The following is a 17,918-nucleotide window of genomic DNA, read 5'->3' on the forward strand; positions in this document are numbered from 1 at the left end:
AGACAGCAAAGGTACCCCAAGAAATATTCTCTCCTGTGAATCCTGTCTCTCTACAGGAAGTATGAGATCTCTATTTGACTGTGGTTGTAGGGCTAGGCACCCTACAAAGGGAAGACAACAATCAGGGAGAACTCAGAGTGTTGTGGCGACACCAGCAATCAACATGTTCGAGAAGCTGTCTTCCACTTGAACCAAAATTGAGCTAGTGAGACTCACTACATCCCGCAGGAGTCCTGGTGTGTCCTGTGTCAAGATAAGGCAAACACAAAAGGCTAGGTCTATTAATCGTCTGCAGTTCAAACGCATGGTGAATAACGGTACCTCTTAGTGAAATTGAAGCAAAGAATGAGAAAGAACACCAGATGCATTCAGTGTGTATGCCTGGAGGTCTCACTCAACATGTTGAAGAGGATATTCTGGCAGCCATTGAAATAGCAGGTTGCATGAAACTGCAAGTCATGGGTCGCTTTGGAACAAATTTTGTCTGTCGTCTGGGCTCTGGGGCTGTACTTGGATTATCCCAGAGACTGACAGAGATGGTTGGTAAGACTAGTCCTGCTCACGGATTTTCAACAAAGTGCACAATTTGCAGTACTTTCCCCAGAACTGACAGTGGTCCCCTACTTCTGAGTCAAGTGGACAGACTGAACCAGAGACTTTGAAGGTCCTGTGATGAGCTATGCTGCGACTTCCTGCACTTTAGCCATTGGGTTGAGAACTGTAGGGTCCCTTTAAGAGTGAGCTACACGTCAGAGACTGCAATCCAGGCAGCTGCTTGTGTGTGTGTGTGTGTGTGTGTGTGTGTGTGGTGGGTGAGGGGGGAGGAGGGGGGCGGGGTTATGCAAAGGGGTTTCTTGGTGACCCTCTAGCAAGTTCAGATAACATAGCTGTAGAGGACCTGGACGTGTTAGTATAAGATCGAAAGAAATGTCCCCATAGGTATGAGTGCCAAAATCATAGTGATTAACCAGCGAAGAATCCGAGCCAGTGTTTGAAAGGCTCCTAAAACATTGTGGAGCTCACATTATGTTAGGTGTAGGAAGTTGATTACAACACGAAATAGATAGCAGTGAGATATTTGGGGAACATTCAAGCGGATATAGAAAGAGTAAGCTGATTGCAAACTGAGTTGATGTAACTGTCGCAGTAAATATAAAACACAGATCCATACAGATAGAAACTGAAACTGCATATGAGATTGTCCAGACACGACTCAGTATCAAGGGTGGGCATTAACTTATAATTCTCTCCTTCTATCGACCACAAGACTCACTTTCAGAGGTAACCGAAAACTTTATGCAAAACCTAAATTCACTAGTAAAAAAGTTCCGCAATAAAACTTTCTTCATTGGTAGAGACTTAATAATCTAACACTTAATTGGGAAAATTACTGTTTTGTACGTGCTGGGGTGACAAGACGTCCTGCGAAACATTACGCAATGAATTCTCAGAGAACTACCTGGAAAAGTAGCCCACTCAAGATGGAAATATACTAGGTCTCTTAGGGACAAATATACTTGATCTCTTCGAGGATGTTTGCATAGACACAGGTATCAGTCATAACGAGGCAGTTGTGACAACAATGAGTATAAAAGTACAAAAGCAACTAAAACAAATACAAATGATTTATATTTTCAGCAAATCAGATAAAAAATCAGCGGCATCGTATGTCATTGAGGAGTTCGAAACTTTTAGCACGGAACAGGAGCATGTAAAGAAATATATTTCAAGTTCAGAAGACCCTGCACTGGATAGATAAGAACCCAACAACCCTAATAGGAGGGATTCTCCATTGTATACAATCACTATAAAGCAGCTTCTAGAGAAACAGACTACTGCACCGTAGCAGAATATTGTCAAATATTCTTTCAGAAAACCCAAATAAACTCTATTCGTATATAAAGGCTGTTAGTGGTACCAAAGTTAGTGTCCTATTAGTCATGTATGAGACAGGAACTGAAACTGAGGATAGCAAAGCAAAAGCAGAAATGCTTAACTTCGTTTTCAAATGGTCCTTTACAAAGGAAAATCCCGGGGTATTGCCCAAATTTAATTCTCACACCAGGGCAAAGGTGATTGAAATAGATATTAGTGCCAGTGGTGTTGTAAAACAGCTGAAACTAAATAAAACTTCATAGCCTACTAGAATCTTATCATATTTTATACCGAATTTGTAGCTGTGTTAGCCCCTCTTTTAACCACAGTATATCGAAGATCCCTCGGAAAAAAAAGTGCGTCCAGTCATTTAAAGACAGCATAGGTCACACCCATCTACAAAAAGGGCAGCAGAAGTGATCCAAAGAATGACTGTCCAATATCCTTGACCTCGATTCGCTGTAGGATCTTAGAACATATTCTGAGCTGAAATATAATGACGTACATCGAAAAAAATGACTTTCTTAATGCCAGCCAGCATGGGTTCCGAAAATATCGACCATTTAAAACCCAGCTCGCACTTTTCTTACACGGCATTCTGAAAGCCACATAACATGGTAGTCAGGTAGAAACAGTATTTCTTGATTTACAGGAAGCATTTGACTCTCTACCACACCTACACTTCTTGCCAAAGTACGATTGACAGATGCCTCGCCCAACGACTCGCCGTTGTTTTTGTTCACTGCCACGTCTCTGTAGACATTCTGCAAGCGCCTGTGAATATCTACGATGCTCTGGTTTTCCACCAAAAGAAATCAATGATAGCTCTCTGTTTGGAACGCACCTATTTTGAAGGCTACGTATAGCGTCGCCACCTTTCGGAACTTCATGAAGCTATAGAGGTTGAAGCGATGTCCCACAACAAATGCCACATTTTTTCCAACCAAAACTGTTCGAGAAAAAAATCTGTTGCATTACTTATTGAACGCCACTCGTAAAATCCCGAATATTCAGGCTATATCACTGTAAGTTTAATTTCTCATTTTTCATCACTTTTTTGAGACCACATAACTGTCTACCATTGCGACGCAGGAGTTTGAAATTTCGATCAAACTTGCCTACAACCTTTCTCAGAAATTGTGCAAAAGCGTGATGCCCTGCTATGTCACCCTTCGGGCTCGGCGGCACTTCAAACAGCAAGATACCAACACATGCGAAAAAAAGGTCAGAGCCCAGATGTTCATGCGTGATGTAAGGTGAGTTAATAACGGCACATTAGCACCAGATTTCATCAAAATTCTACCCAATGCCATCGTGTACGTGTCACACGGAGGGAAGGTCATCACACCCCCCCTTACCCACATTTCACCTCTTTTTTTTTTAGGCCTCTGCGATGTGATTAGGACCCCGAAGACTAGCATTGATATCGCTCAGTTTTCTTATGGGTGGTCTAGTAACACATTTCACAAGGAGACGGCACGACCGTGGGGTCCGGGATTTGTCCGAAATTTTGTGTGGTGAAAGAGGACCCCTAACACCTCACGTGGTTAAAATATTAGGACGCACTACTCGGAAAATCCTGAGAAAAATCGATCCAAAGTTTCTTAGGTGCCTTATGAGTATAAAATGTTAGTCCGTTGCCGAGCCGCCGTCTGGCCTAGCACCTGCAAGTCACACATGAGAAATAAATAAGTAGTACAGCAGATACAGGAATAACTGCCACCAGTTGAAGGTGACAGTGAAGATGCTACTGCTAAAGACTTATTCTTTGAACGCTGTAATTTATGACTGCAATTATCTGTCATCTTATTTATGTCATTTCATTGTAGCCATTTTTGTTACTGTTTTTGTGGAATAAAAAATAAATAAATAAATAAAAAAATCTGGCCTAGATGTTTAGGGCTCGGACTCTTAAGCCAGAGGTCTCGGGTTCTATTCCTCCTCTGGCACTTTTTTTTCTTCTGTTGCTTCAAAATTGCAGCGCATTGTTACAGGAGAAGCGTGAAATTAATTCCCTGGAAGACTGTATAAAAATTCATTCTATAATTCACCATCAGTTATCGTCACCAATCTTCCGAGACATGATTCAATATGCCTGGTTTGCCTCAAAATGATCAGAAACTCAAAACATTTTCGTAAATGTTAATGGGGCATATTTTTGTACAAACGTATTGAAAACGCCCTGTGATTGTAAAAAATCCGCTTTTATATGTTGCGCTAGATGACGCAAAAATTATTGCTTTGTTTGTTTTTACGATAATTACCACTGCAGTTCTTGTTTATAATTATTATATGCATAAATATTGAATGTCCCCCAATCGAATTTGTTATTCTGATTAAAAACCGATCGATTCTCCTTATATACTTTACAATGAAAAATGGAAAACCCACCGCCACGAATTGTGTTGTTGGACAAAAAGAAAATAATTTTTATTCAGTAATGTAACTAATTTGCTAAAGATAATGTTGGTTTGGGGAACTTTCTGAATAATTGGTGGAATAACAAAAGAAAATGAAACAGAAGAAAAAAAATTGACAGAGGAGGAATAGAACCCGAGACCTCTGGCGTAAGAGACCGAGCCGTAAACATCTTTTTTTTTTATTATTCCACAAAAACAGTAACAAAAATGGCTACAATGAAATGACATAAATAAGGTGACAGATAATTGCAGTCATAAATTACAGCATTCAAAGAATGAGTCTTTAGCAGTAGCACAATTTAGCACCTTCACTGTCACCTTCAACTGGTGGCAGTTCAGCATGCACATTTTCTTCTTCTGCAGCCTGAGGTTCCTCATCATCATTTCCCAGGCCCAAATTAATCATTCAGTAAATCCTTGATGTGTGTTCCTTCCAGGGTAAATTACGTGGACAGAAGAGAAGTCCCGAACAGCGACATCGCAAAATACTTCACTGCCTTGTTATTTTTGTCAGTTCCAGCATTCTAAACGCATCCATAGGGAGTTCAAGATCTTTCTTTATATCAGACACCAGACGTTTGTCGCCATATTCTTGTATCTGCTGTACTACTGACTTATTTCTCGTGTGTGACAGTCAGTCTTGTAACATCATCTCTTGGCCCCAAACCGGGAATAAACCGTAATTCTTAAAATGCACATTTCACCTTCTCCTTTGACTCTCCCTATGAATGGCCACTGATTCATTTATCTTGACCAGGCACACGCTCTGCGCCTACACAAAGATGTGTTAACTTCACAGTGAACGTACACCTCAGAACTGCCAATAAGCTGCATAAAAGTTATTCTAAAACAGCAGCTACTTTCAAAATTGGCCAAGACCATTGATTATTTTCTTCAAAGACGGACAGTCTTGTTTTATTTTCATTTATTCATCTACAAAAATTATTATGCTTCACTGGAGGATTTGTTCCAGAAGGGAACAGTTTAACAAACTGAAGTGTACACTTACGAGCCAGAACATTATCAACACTGTCCAGTGTGGGACTGAATGTCGCGTGGTGGCATAGGGGCCACGTGACACAGTGAGAAAAGCTTATAATCGTAACCTTTGCCCTAAAATCTCTCTCCCCTCCCCGCCACACACATCTAATCAAGAAGTGCTCTTAGCTCTTAAGGTACACACTTCAGAGCCCTTGTTTACGTTTTTTTTAAAAAATGGATCTGAGCACTATGAGACTTAACGTCTGAGGTCATCAGTCCCCTAGACCTTAGAACTACTTAAACCTAACTAACCAAATGACATCACACACATCCATGCCCGAGGCAGGATTTGAACCTGCGACCGTAGCGGTCGCGCGGTTCCAGACTGTAGCGCCTAGAACCGCTCGGCCACCTCGGTCGGCCTAGACGTTTTTGCTTCACATGATTGTTTCTCTCATATCCCTGTGCATTGACCATTCCTCTGGGGACAGTCTGTGTCCTCAAGTGTGTGGGACCATGCATAACAGAGCTAACAAGGAATATTGAGCGTATAGAAAGAAGGGAAGGTCGGATGATGACAGGGTTGTTTTACTCGTGGGAGAGTGTCACGGAGATGCTGAAAGCATTGAACTGGCAGACTCTTGAAGACAGACGCAAACTACCCCAAGAAAGTCTACTTAGAAAATTCCAAGAACCATCTTGAAGTGTACATCTATGACCCCGTACGTATCGGTCCTATAAGCATAGCGGAGGCAAGATTAGACGCAGAGAGGCGTTGGGCAATTATCCTTCTGCGCTCCATACGTGAATGGTAAGGGAAAGAGCGCTAATAACTGGTAATATGGGGGTCTGGGGGGCCTTGCCACTGTTCGTGCGGCTGCCCACGTCGGAGGTTCGAGCCCACCCTCGGGCATGGGTGTTGTCTTTAGCGGAAGTTAGTCTAAGGTAGGTTACGTAGTGTGTAAGAGTAGGGACCGTTGACCTTAGCAGTTTGGTCCCTTAGCAATTCACACACATTTTGGTAAAATGGGAATTACCCTTTGCCAAGCACTCCACAGTGGTTTGCACAGTATAAGTGTTGATGTAGATGTGGTAATAATGTTGAGACTCATCAGTGCATATATACATCAATGCTACAACTTCGTGGCCGAGTGGTTCTAGGCGCTTCAGTCTGGAACCGCGCGACCGCTACGGTCGCAGGTTCGAATCCTGCCTCGGGCATGCATGTGTGTGATGTCCTTAGGTTAGGTAGGTTTAAGTAGTTCTAAGTTCTAGGGGACTGATGACATCAGAAGTTAAGTCCCATAGTGCTCAGAGCCATTTGAACCATTTTTTGAGCTACAACTTCCATTAGAATTTATCGGAACTGTGGTAAACCTATACTATTTTCAAAAGCCCTAGAGGAAGCGGTCACAACCTTAATTCTGCCAGCGAGTCCCCTTGAAGATGGCTGGAAGAGTATCAGTCAAAATATCGGAAGAAGAAATAATAGTACCCCGAATGCTGGGTCGAAAGTGATAGATTACCTAAACCATCTTTATTTTGTCAAAGACACTGTTGTATTAGTCTCAAGTTAGATAAACTTCAATCCAAATGGAATGATAATGCAATGATGTCCAAGTTTCTGTTTTTGCAGCTGAGCTAATGACGTCGTTTTTTCTTCCACCGTGTTTCAATTACTTCCCTAGATGTTTTCGTCAGGTTTGGTTCAAATGGTTTAAATGGCTCTGAGCACTATGGGACTTAACATCTGAGGTCATCAGTCCCCTAGAACTTAGAACTACTTAAACCTAAGTAACCTAAGGACATCACACACATCCATGCCCGAGGCAGGATTCGAACCTGCGACCGTAGCGGTCACACGGTTCCAGACTGAAGCGCCTTGAACCGCACGGCCACACCGGCCGGCCGTCAGGTTTGGATCACAGACTTCGTGCTGGCAGTTTGTCAAAGGGTTAAGTCGCCGTTTCCACATCGGCTGTTCATTATTTTATTTCCAAAATTTTACACAGTTCATTTAAACCAGCATGACCATACCGACCTAACAGACCTGAAGCGCTGTAAGCCCATCTACCTGACGTGGTTTGATGTCGAGAGATAATATTTTGACGTGCTCACGCGTTCACACTGATTCTATAATCCAGTCACACTTGAAAACACTTATTTATTATTCGTGTTCTGTAAGTCTGCTGAAACTTATCAGTCTTGTATATGCACTGAGAAAAATTTTGGGGATAAAGTAACAAAAAGTCGAAATAGACTTAACTCTATAACAGATTAAAGGCTTTGGTACATCGCGTAAAAACGTTGTTTGCGCCCATACAAAGAAATATCGCCCTTGGAAATGTTTGAATTCTACGGCTTCAGTTATTTATAATTTTCACAAAAGATTTTCGTAAGAAAATCATTATGACATGACGCTGCCATTGCCACAGAGCGTCGTTAACGTGCTACAGTATTGTTAATTCACACTTGGTTTCTTTCAAAAATAGATCTTGATACTACATTGGTTATAATATCAATTGTACATGAAAATAAATGTATGAGACTGGAAAAGGTTTAAATAAGGTGTAGTGACATGAAGATAACTGCAATCTTAAGGGCTTGAGACAAACTAACAATGATAACTTCATATGGAAGAAGAAAATCTCGAACAAAGTACTAAAGCTAAGCAAAGAAAAACAGCTATGTCGTGTTCCTGGTAAATATTCTCTTTGAAACAAAAGCTTCACATTACTTCATTATGTTCCTCATTCCATTATTAGTGAATATGTATTTTATTGACTAAAGGGATAAATATTTTATTTAGGTAAGTTCAGTGGTGCAATATATTCAAAATTAGATGTATCAACAAACGAGATAATACGGAAGACGTATCGGTACTCAGAAAATATGTAGTTGTGACTTCCTTCGTTATAGTGATGCTCTGCGGAGTGACATTTTACCAACATACACTAGAATACAAAAGTTGCGGTTATTACTCAGTAATTAATTTAGAGAAAAATACATTCTGCACATGCGACAGCAATTTACGCGCTGTAATGTGTTGGTCTTTGCACGTGATGTGTGTGTGCATGCTTGAACGCGTGTGCGCGCTCGCGCGCGCGCGCCTGCGCGTGTGTATGTGTGTGTGTGTGTGTGTGTGTGTGTGTGTGTGTGAGGCTTACTAAGAAAAAAAACGTTGCTATTAAAATTTTATCACCAATGTGGGGGAGAGGGGGAGGTGGTCATGCTATTGTGTTTATTTGTCATTTTGTTTTAACATCGAGTTATCCAACGCATTCGGTATAAAACGAAACACATTTCTCGCTGGGCTTAACTTTAGTTTTAGAACTAAGCGATGAAGACTGCCAACGATAAGCAAGAGCTGTCGCAGCGCCTTTCTGCAAACTAGTTGGAATCGTTATAGTTGTAGCACCTCTTGCGATATAGGGAACATTCCTCTTCATCAGTGTTGTATACAAAACAGTTTACAAATGGCTCTGAGCACTATGGGACTTAACATCTGTGGTCATCAGTCCCCTAGAACTTAGAACTACTTAAACCTAAGTAACCTAAGGACATCACACACATCCATACCCGAGGCAGGATTCGAACCTGCGACCGTAGCGGTCACGCGGTTCCAGACTGAAGCGCCTAGAACCGCACGGAAAACAGTTAATAGCTCGTTTCTTTGTCGTCATGGAAGTTTTGTTTTGAATTAGAATATTGTAAAGTCAGTGGTTTCGTTTCCTCGTCCGTTTCCTGCTTGTAAACAAAATTTCAACAAATACTTCATACTTCTTTCAGTTACATTTGTTCTTGTTAATTTCGTTGTGCCACAAATCAAGAATCTAAAATCTACATTCATTGTCCATACACCACATTCGCCACCCTTCCACGAATATGCCACAAGATACTGCTCATTTGCAGAAGATGATTTCGTAAAACAAGAACATGTTCGCGTGCGGCACAAGGCACGCTTGAGGATGTACTAATCAACTTCCTGAACCAATTTACGCATTGTAATATCCGCAAAACTAGTCACAGATTTTCACTGTCTCTCCTTCCCCCTCATCACGTTCAGATATAATCTGCCGCCACGTCCTCATTTTAACGAGCCACAGACGCGTAGGTATTCATTCTTGAAAACTGCCCAATTAAATATACGAGGTTTGGTACTTTAATAGTGGCTACTATTTATTTACAGCTCGTACAAAATAGATACGTGTTTTAAAGTTTTACTGACCTTCAAAGTAGTCACCAGCATTGTGTATAACCCATTGCCAGCGACGTGGAAGTCATAGGATACTCTTAGCAATGCCAGTTCTGTTGACAGTTCGAGCGGCGCGGTCTATTTCCCGACGAATTAATAACAGTTGTGAAGCGAATGCCGTTAAGTGTTTCCTTCAGTTTAGAAATCGAGTTGAACTTACGAGGCTAATATCAGTCAGGGGAGTGCAGTAGGTGGTATAGTACTTAGCAGCCCCATCAGTCAAACAAATCAGTAACAGCTTGCACTGTACGTACTTGAGAATTGTCCTGCAAAGTGATGGTCAGGTCCTGCAGAAAGTGTCATCACTTCTGTCTCTATGCTGATTATCTTTGTAACACAACCTACGAACAGCTTAGAGACAGAAGTGATGACACTTTCTGCAGGACCTGACCATCATTTTGCAGGACAATGCTCAAGCACGTACAGTGCAAGCTGTTACTGATTAATTTTTGGAACACAACCTACGATCAGCTTAGAGACAGAAGTGATGATACCTTCTGCAGCACCTGACCACCATTTTGCAGGACAATGCTCAAGAACGTAAAGAGGTTCGAGTCCTCCCTCGGGCATGGGTGTGTGTGTTTGTCCTTAGGATAATTTAGGTCAAGTAGTGTGTAAGCTTAGGGACTGATGACCTTAGCAGTTAAGTCCCATAAGATTTCACACACATTTAAACATCTAAACTGAAGGAAACACTTAACAGCATTCGCTTCACAACTGCTACAAATTCGTCGGGCAATAGACCGCGCCGCTCGAACTGTCAACACAACCGGCACTGCTAAGAGTGTCCTGCGACTTCCACGTCGCTAGCAACGGGTTATACACAATGCTGGAGACTACTTTGAAGGTCAGTAAAACTTTGAACCACGTATCTATTTTGTACGAGCTGTAAATAAATAGTTGCCACTATTATAGTTCCAACACTCTTGTATAAAATGTTTTAAAACAAATGTAATTTTTTACATCAGTCGCTATTAAAGTGATTTTGCTTTTTGGGTTGTCATAATGCCCTCCAATGAAACACGTTCGCTTCCCCCCCCCCCCCCCCCCCCAATCCGCGCCTAGTGGTGTGAGGGGTATTGGTCTCCCTCTCGACCCTTCCGCCTTCTTTAAATCTTGACGGATTGCGCGAGATTCTCACATGTATGCACAAATCGCAGCTATGAATCGCTGATCCCTCGTAATTCTCGAGCAGTCTTATGAATTGCAAGCGACCAGTCGCTCTGTGTAACAATACGGCTAGTTTTGACGGAGTCGATTGTCCAGGTCTAGTCAACAAGCGTGATTATGTTTAGTTTCCAAAATGGTTCAAATGGCTCTGAGCACTATGGGACTTAACATCTATGCTCATCAGTCCCCTAGAACTTAGAACTATTTAAACCTAACTAACCTAAGGACAGCACACAACACCCAGTCATCACGAGTCAGAGAAAATCCCTGACCCCGCCGGGAATCGAACCCGGGAACCCGGGCGTGGGAAGCGAGAACGCTACCGCACGACCACGAGATGCAGACATGTTTAGTTTCTTTCGTTATGGCACGGTGGAGTAAGGACTTTTACGTTTGAATTTATGGAGTTAGACAAGGAGCATGAGCGACTCTGAAATTTGAATTTGAAAGTGGAGTTGACATTTGTATTAAAAGAGAGTTCAGATCTAAAAATACTGATACTCTTAACTTTAGCTGTGGCCAGCATTTTGAAGCCTGTGATGTAGTAGAAAATAAAGTGAAGTTCAAAGTAACAGTCACAACATACTGGGTTCCAGCTGGTGATTTTGAGTATTCATAAACAACTTAATGCATTATTAAACCTTTTTAACTTCTAAAGAGAATAAGGTGATACTAAATGGAGATTTTAATTTAATGTTTTTATGAAACACCTATTCTAGAGCTATGTCTACATTATTTGTCATTTTATTTAAACTAACTCCTACACAGTTAACAACAAGAGTTATTGGCAGCAGTGCTCCTATTGATAACATTTTTGTAGACATATAGAGAGTGCACAGCCATGTGTAAATACTTGAACAGTAAGACTAATGCTTAAAAAAAGAACAGAGGACTTTATAATGTATTTGGGAAATACAGACTGGAAAGATGTATACAACTCAACTAAGTTAACGAGATACGCCCCTCCCCCCGCCAGCCACCATATCTGCATAAGTATATTTAAAGGTCTTTTTTGCCTGAGTCACAAATAGTATCAGAACATCATAGAAAGTAACGATAAATGGACGTGGTTGGGACAGGATTAAATCACGTCACGAGTTGTATGGCACAATTCCAAGCAAAGCATTAATCAAATCACGAAAATGTATGCATGTTCAAGGAGACATAATTTCGTGCAGCAACACGATAAGAGCCACTGGAACACGGCAAAACTGCGACAGAAGAAATGGACCAAGCTAATAAGGAATTGTTTGAAAATAATTTGAATCTGAACACTTCCTTAGTGGATAGTCTATATTTTCAAAAACGCCCCAAAACAAGTTTTCAATTTCCGTTTGGTATTTTTACGTGTTTTTGTCAACGTATAAATTACCACCGCTACTAAACGTAGTCTATTCTCAATACCAATTGTTCACAAAACAGCAAAGTTCGAAACACTGGTCAAAACAGTATGGTAAATCGCTCGTTACGTGGCGGAAAGGAAGCGAGCGATTGACTGCAAGCGATATCGCTGCCAAGATCGCTGCGATATGTCGCTCGGATGTGGAGTCGTAAAGCCTTTGTGAGCTGCCGAAGCCGACTAATGTGAATACGAAATGAAGTTTGAGGTAGTGTACCCCAGGTCTACATTCGCTGTTGACAACGCCCCCCCCCCCCCCCCCCCCCTCAAAAAAAAGGACTGCATGCTATATGTTTGATTAAATTGAAAGACAAAAATATAAATGCAATTAAAAAAACATTTTATGTGGTAGATAACGTTTTCTAGCGCTACTTGCGAAACTACTGGTTATCGACAGCAAGTGCACTCCAAAAACAACTAATGGGTGATCAGAATGATCGTCATTAAATTGAGTGTTAGCAAAGTAATGTCGAAAAAGATCTACAGCATAACTTCCAGCGAGTGTTTACTGGTATATTATGTACATATACTGGACATCAGTTCTGAAAAATACAAATGGGAGGGAAGAACGTAACTCTTGCGTAATTTCCGTAGCACTCGAACAAACACATAAAATAATATTATTTTATAAATAACAGCTAAAGAAATCTGCAGCTGTATTGGAGCATAACAACACTGTTTTATTTCGTATATATAAAATAACATTTCCACTCTCCCGTGTTTTCTCAGTTAACGAGATGTAGAAATTCATTGTGACTCGGGTAATTACTACAGCTGTAACCAAGTAGTTCAATGGTAGTAATGCCCTGTGACAACACGCAGAATTCCCGTATCTGAGATTGTGTATTCGGTGTTTATAGTTGCACCCGTGTTCGAACCTTGTTCCGCGTTAGTTACAATACAGTTGCTACAATGACCAGATTATTTTACATCTTTGCATCGAATCGGGTGCCTACTGTTTCTTCTACTTGGTTCCCACCACAAGTCTGCTGGGTCAGATTTGTATTATTTGTATTTTATGTTTTGAGACTCTATATTTGTTACGCGTTAGCCGTAAATGTGGAAGATGGACAGCGTACAAATCTTTTCACTGTATCTAAATTTGTTTTCTGTAATTATGTGTTACGTGAACTGTGTCTTGCTAACTTCATCTCAACCTTTAAATTTATTCTCCAATTTATACTACATTTTTGTCATTGTACATATGTTTTATTAAGTGTACTGTATCTCCCTGCTTGAAAACCTGGCACGTTCCACATCCTTGTGATTTATCGCAATTTGGATTTATGGAATTTGTAATAGGAGCTCGAAGTGTTTGTATTTATAGACGGATTTAAACAAGTTGCCATTTAACGGCTATAGTGCGCAGGACTGTACCCGCCATCACTACACTAATGGAAACCTGCCTTTGTCATTGGTTTGCAATAATTATGTTGCCGTTTCCGCTGTGTTAAATATTGAATCTGCTGATGCTAAAGTAGGAAACTAATCCGCACGCGAAAATATCTCCAACTTTAAGTAAAAACCTAACTTTGGCCCCAAATAAAATTACGAACGGATATATGACATTCTTAGTGTGACCTCGTATGAATTTCAGAGTGTTTTCGTGACTTGTGGGATCATTAAACTTTAAACTTCGTGCTTGTTACATGTTAAATACTGACAAAATAAAAAAAACAACAACAGAAAACTCACTGTTTTCCAATGCTTCTTTGCAGCAAACGCAATATGGCTCTGAGCACTATGGGACTTAACATCTGAGGTCATCAGTCCCCTAGAACTTAGAACTACTTAAACCTAACTAACCTAAGGACATCACACACATCCATGTCCGAGGCAGGATTCGAACCTGCGACCGTAACGGTCACGCGGCTCCAGACTGTAGCGCCTAGAACCGCTCGGCCACTCCGGCCGGCAAACGCAATATGATATGGGACTTTAGCAAGATCAGTTGCCGAGAGGAAGTATACTGACTATCAACGAAAGGAAAGTATTTCTAGGATTAAATAGTTTTTGAGATTTGACATTTGAAGCTATTCCCCAGGTGGGAAATTTACTCCGTTTCAAAAACTTTATAAGACTTGCTCTACTCAGAACTGAGAATGGCGGCTAGAGCGCTAAAGCAGGCTCTGGAGCTCTCCGGTTCAAACTCGGAGAGGGGCGGAGATTTTTCCTCGTTCCAGTCCGTCCAGGAAGCCCCAGGTCCACTCCAGGCGACTAGGGCGATGCGCCCGCCACCCTCCCCTCCTAACGCCGCAGAAAGGAAAGACTGTACAGTCAGGCCAAAAGCCCTTCCGCGGACTTGCGCCACCAACTTCACTTTTGCTTTTGACATACTTTCGAACGCTGTAGAACTCCGTACCGTACGTGAATTACAGATATTTTAAGTGATATTTTTCCTAGTAGGTAGAGACTTTAAGTGAATTTTCTGTCGCCGCAGAATGTGGACCCGCTGTGGCGGTTGGATCTCGCGACAGCCTCACAACTTTGGACTTTGAACGCCAGATGGCAACTAATTTAAATCAGGTTATCGTACTTCGCACTCAGTTTAGAACCGAACTTGAGGTAGCGATGAGTGGTGTAACACATGCGTGAAATACTACAGCACAATCAAATGTAACATCATTATAGACGTAACCAGTCAGTTCAACATCTTCCTAGAAGACTTATGCGTTACTCCCTCGGTTACATTCTGATAGCTTTAATAATACGATTTTTTTATTCATCCAGGGCTATGATGATGCTTCCTATGCGCGGTTTATCTGGTACTTACTTATAGAAGAATAGATCAAAGCGTATTATAAATGGGAACTACAGTCTTTCACAAATAATCCTATCAATCTTTGAGGTATAGCCCTCAACTGACTCGGTGAGAGTTCCAGAGACCCACCAAGGGTATGCAGTAGTCGGTTGACTCTTCCACTTCACAAACTGTGGGAAAAGCTATTTATTCCCGCCAAAAATGATTTTAGTTTTCCCTCAGTCCTGCGAGTATTATTTAACCAATTTAGCCTCAGAGATATTTCAGCTCCTTGTATAAGAGCGATCTGAAACGTAATATAGAAATTCATTTAATGTATTCCCCAGCTTCAGACCACAGTATCGACACCAGATTCTGCTTCTTTGTGTGTCATCATCAGAAGCTCTGTTTAAAAAGAAAGAGAAATGGGGATACTTGCGACAGCCAGCTACTACTTTACTACTCGCGGATCGCGTCATTTGTGTCTCTAGTGCACGTCTAGTTTAGCTACTCCAATAGTTATGCAATTTCTTTTATTAGGTTTCACTTTGAGAGGGCTTTTTCTTGTAATTTTATATTGTGATTATTTTTAATCTCACGTCAGCAATGCAAGAGTTACCAACTTTTATTATATTACGTAAGTAACAATCACCTTGAGTTCAACAAACTGTGGGCACGTCCCGTCGCACCTTGGTTTAGCAAAAACAAACGTAGTGAAATGTTTGTCATTAAGATCAAGTCCTGCAGCCGCAGAACAAAATGAAATAAAAGTTCAAGTTGCAGAGTATCGAAAATATTCCAAGTTTGACAGTCTATAAAACTGCCTAACAGTGGTCCAAGGCCAGAGCCCAAAAACAGACGCAAAATTTCCTATCACCAAAACCAATACCTGTAGTAAATTCAAAGTGATCGAAACACCCGACGCGTTCAGGAAGACGACGGTTCAAATACTCGTACTGATGTAGGTTTGCCGCGTTTTCCCTTAATCGCTTAAGGAAAATGCCGGGATGGTTCTTATGGAAGAGCACAGCCGCTTTCCTTTCTCCATCCTTCCTTCATCAGAGCTCGTACTCCCTCTCTAATGATCTAGATGTCGACAGAACACTAAACACTAATCTTCCTTCTTCCTTCCTTCGAGAATATTTCACTCAACAGAACTGGGTCTAAATGAGGCTTAAGTTGAAAACCTTCTCAAATATAATCTGTCACCTAACTTACTTGAGAGTCCGGCAAATCCCGATACAGTCTTATCAGTTGAAAATGTGCGGTCTCATAAGGCGGAGTTACACGTCTCACAGGCTGACTGCAGCAAGCAGCTCTTCTGCAATATGACAGAATGACGGACTGCGGCCAAGAATGACAGACTGACCCCGCGCACCATTTTTACACTTTTATATACCTCGCAGCACTCGAATCCTCTCCCGTGGTTCACAAATATATCTTTTTGGGACACCGTTTAAATTCAACACACAAAAGACGTGAGTAATATACCTCGAAAGATGCGTCTTGTGACGCTGGACACTCTCCGAGCTGTGCATATGAGCGTACAATACACAATATTCCAATGAGCACCAAAAATCTAAGTCTCACGAAAAATACAAAATTATGAATGTCGAGTCCAATACAACTGTACCAACATATACTTCTACCTCAACTAGTGTACCTCCTTGAGTCACATCCACTCACTCCATCATATTTATTACAGGTTGTAATAAATTTGAATAAAAGACAATTTTGCTATTGGTCAATTAATTAATCATCAGTTGCATTAATAACGCTAACTTACGAGCTACCACTTGCTTACATGAGGCCGTAATTAGGCATGTGTCAGTGCAGATGTGCTTTCACATCATGTCTTGATAACTGTGCATGTGCGATTAATTGATTCCGTGTAAATTAAAATGGCTATACACGTTACAAATATGCGATTTCTACTAGCTACTATTGCAACTGTCTGCTACCATTTGCTAGTTCTAGCTTTGCGCTTCTGCGCACACCAACACTTATAAGTGTTTTGCCTAACTTCAGGAATCACAAAACAGATTCCAGTTTCCTCAATACGAGGCGCAAGTATGAATTCAAAGGTGTGATGAATTCATCTCGTCGATACGTTAGAGTTCGCGGTACTTTGTTTCAATGCAGGTCATCGGGAAGATGAGGATGTATTTTATAATCAATATTCTGTGTTTGCATGGCAACTAGGTGGCAGCGCGACAACCGGATACTACTGCCACCCTGCTTTCAGGGCAAATACAAGTGCCCATTGTAAACCTTCATGACAAGCAACGGATAAAAAGCAGCTATTTAATGCAACTGAATAAGCAGCACTGCTACTTTGAAAGCTACCGCTTCTTTTCTAATATTCTAGGTTAAATTTAGCTGTCGTCCACATAAAAAGCAGTAAGCAGTATAGCAATAGTTAATACAGAGTACAATTAGTTTCTATGCTCTGCTCGCCTTTTGTTAATGTGTACCTTGACTCGTTGAACACCCATGACGGTCCTTCTTGGTGGAATCTATGGAGCACGAATGAATGAACGAGTGAATGTCTGAGACGAAACCAGTAAGCAGAACTCTTTCCTGAGTGTGCAGATTAGCTCAAGTAGGTTGACTAGCCGCCGCGGCGATAAGCGACAACAGATAAATACGAGACGGGCATATCTGTTAGAGCACTCTCTCTTTTTTTTTCCTTCTCCAGCCGAATCAGTAACGTATCATACCAGCGTGCGTTGGGTAACCACATTCGCTGTCCAGCTCGAGAAACGCAGATGTCGTGCTGTATCAAGCGGCTCATTCGAAAGCGTTGGGCGAATAAAAGAGACAAAAAAATTGAATTGAAATGTAGTATTCCCTAGTACCAGACAGAAAAATTCAGAATATGTGATTGTGCTTTCTTCGCCATCAGAATCATTGCCATAACTACGAAGTCACTAGCCAGTGCGCAACAATACCTTCGCTGCGAGACGAGAATTCTAAGCGTCAATTCCGACCGTAGGATTTGGAACTCTTATCAGCTTCGTTTTTAATTGCTCTCTATAGCTCCTGACGTTGATAGATTTTCTTTTTTTTTTTGGCAAA

The 17,918-nt window shown here is 41.2% G+C and overlaps 1 protein-coding gene across 1 annotated transcript in view; it reads right to left on the bottom strand.

Moving 5' to 3' along the window:
- The window catches only part of LOC124776373 (deubiquitinase DESI2), a 123,397-nt gene extending 105,965 nt beyond the window's left edge, over positions 1 to 17,432 (bottom strand). The window contains exon 1 of the mRNA XM_047251334.1: positions 17,315 to 17,432. The gene's annotated coding sequence lies outside the window, so the exon portion shown is untranslated. The remainder of the gene's footprint in view (positions 1 to 17,314) is intronic.
- Positions 17,433 to 17,918: the final 486 nt, after the last annotated feature.

This window comes from Schistocerca piceifrons, chromosome 2 (genome assembly GCF_021461385.2).
Source record: "Schistocerca piceifrons isolate TAMUIC-IGC-003096 chromosome 2, iqSchPice1.1, whole genome shotgun sequence".
Taxonomy (NCBI): Eukaryota; Metazoa; Arthropoda; class Insecta; order Orthoptera; family Acrididae; genus Schistocerca; species Schistocerca piceifrons.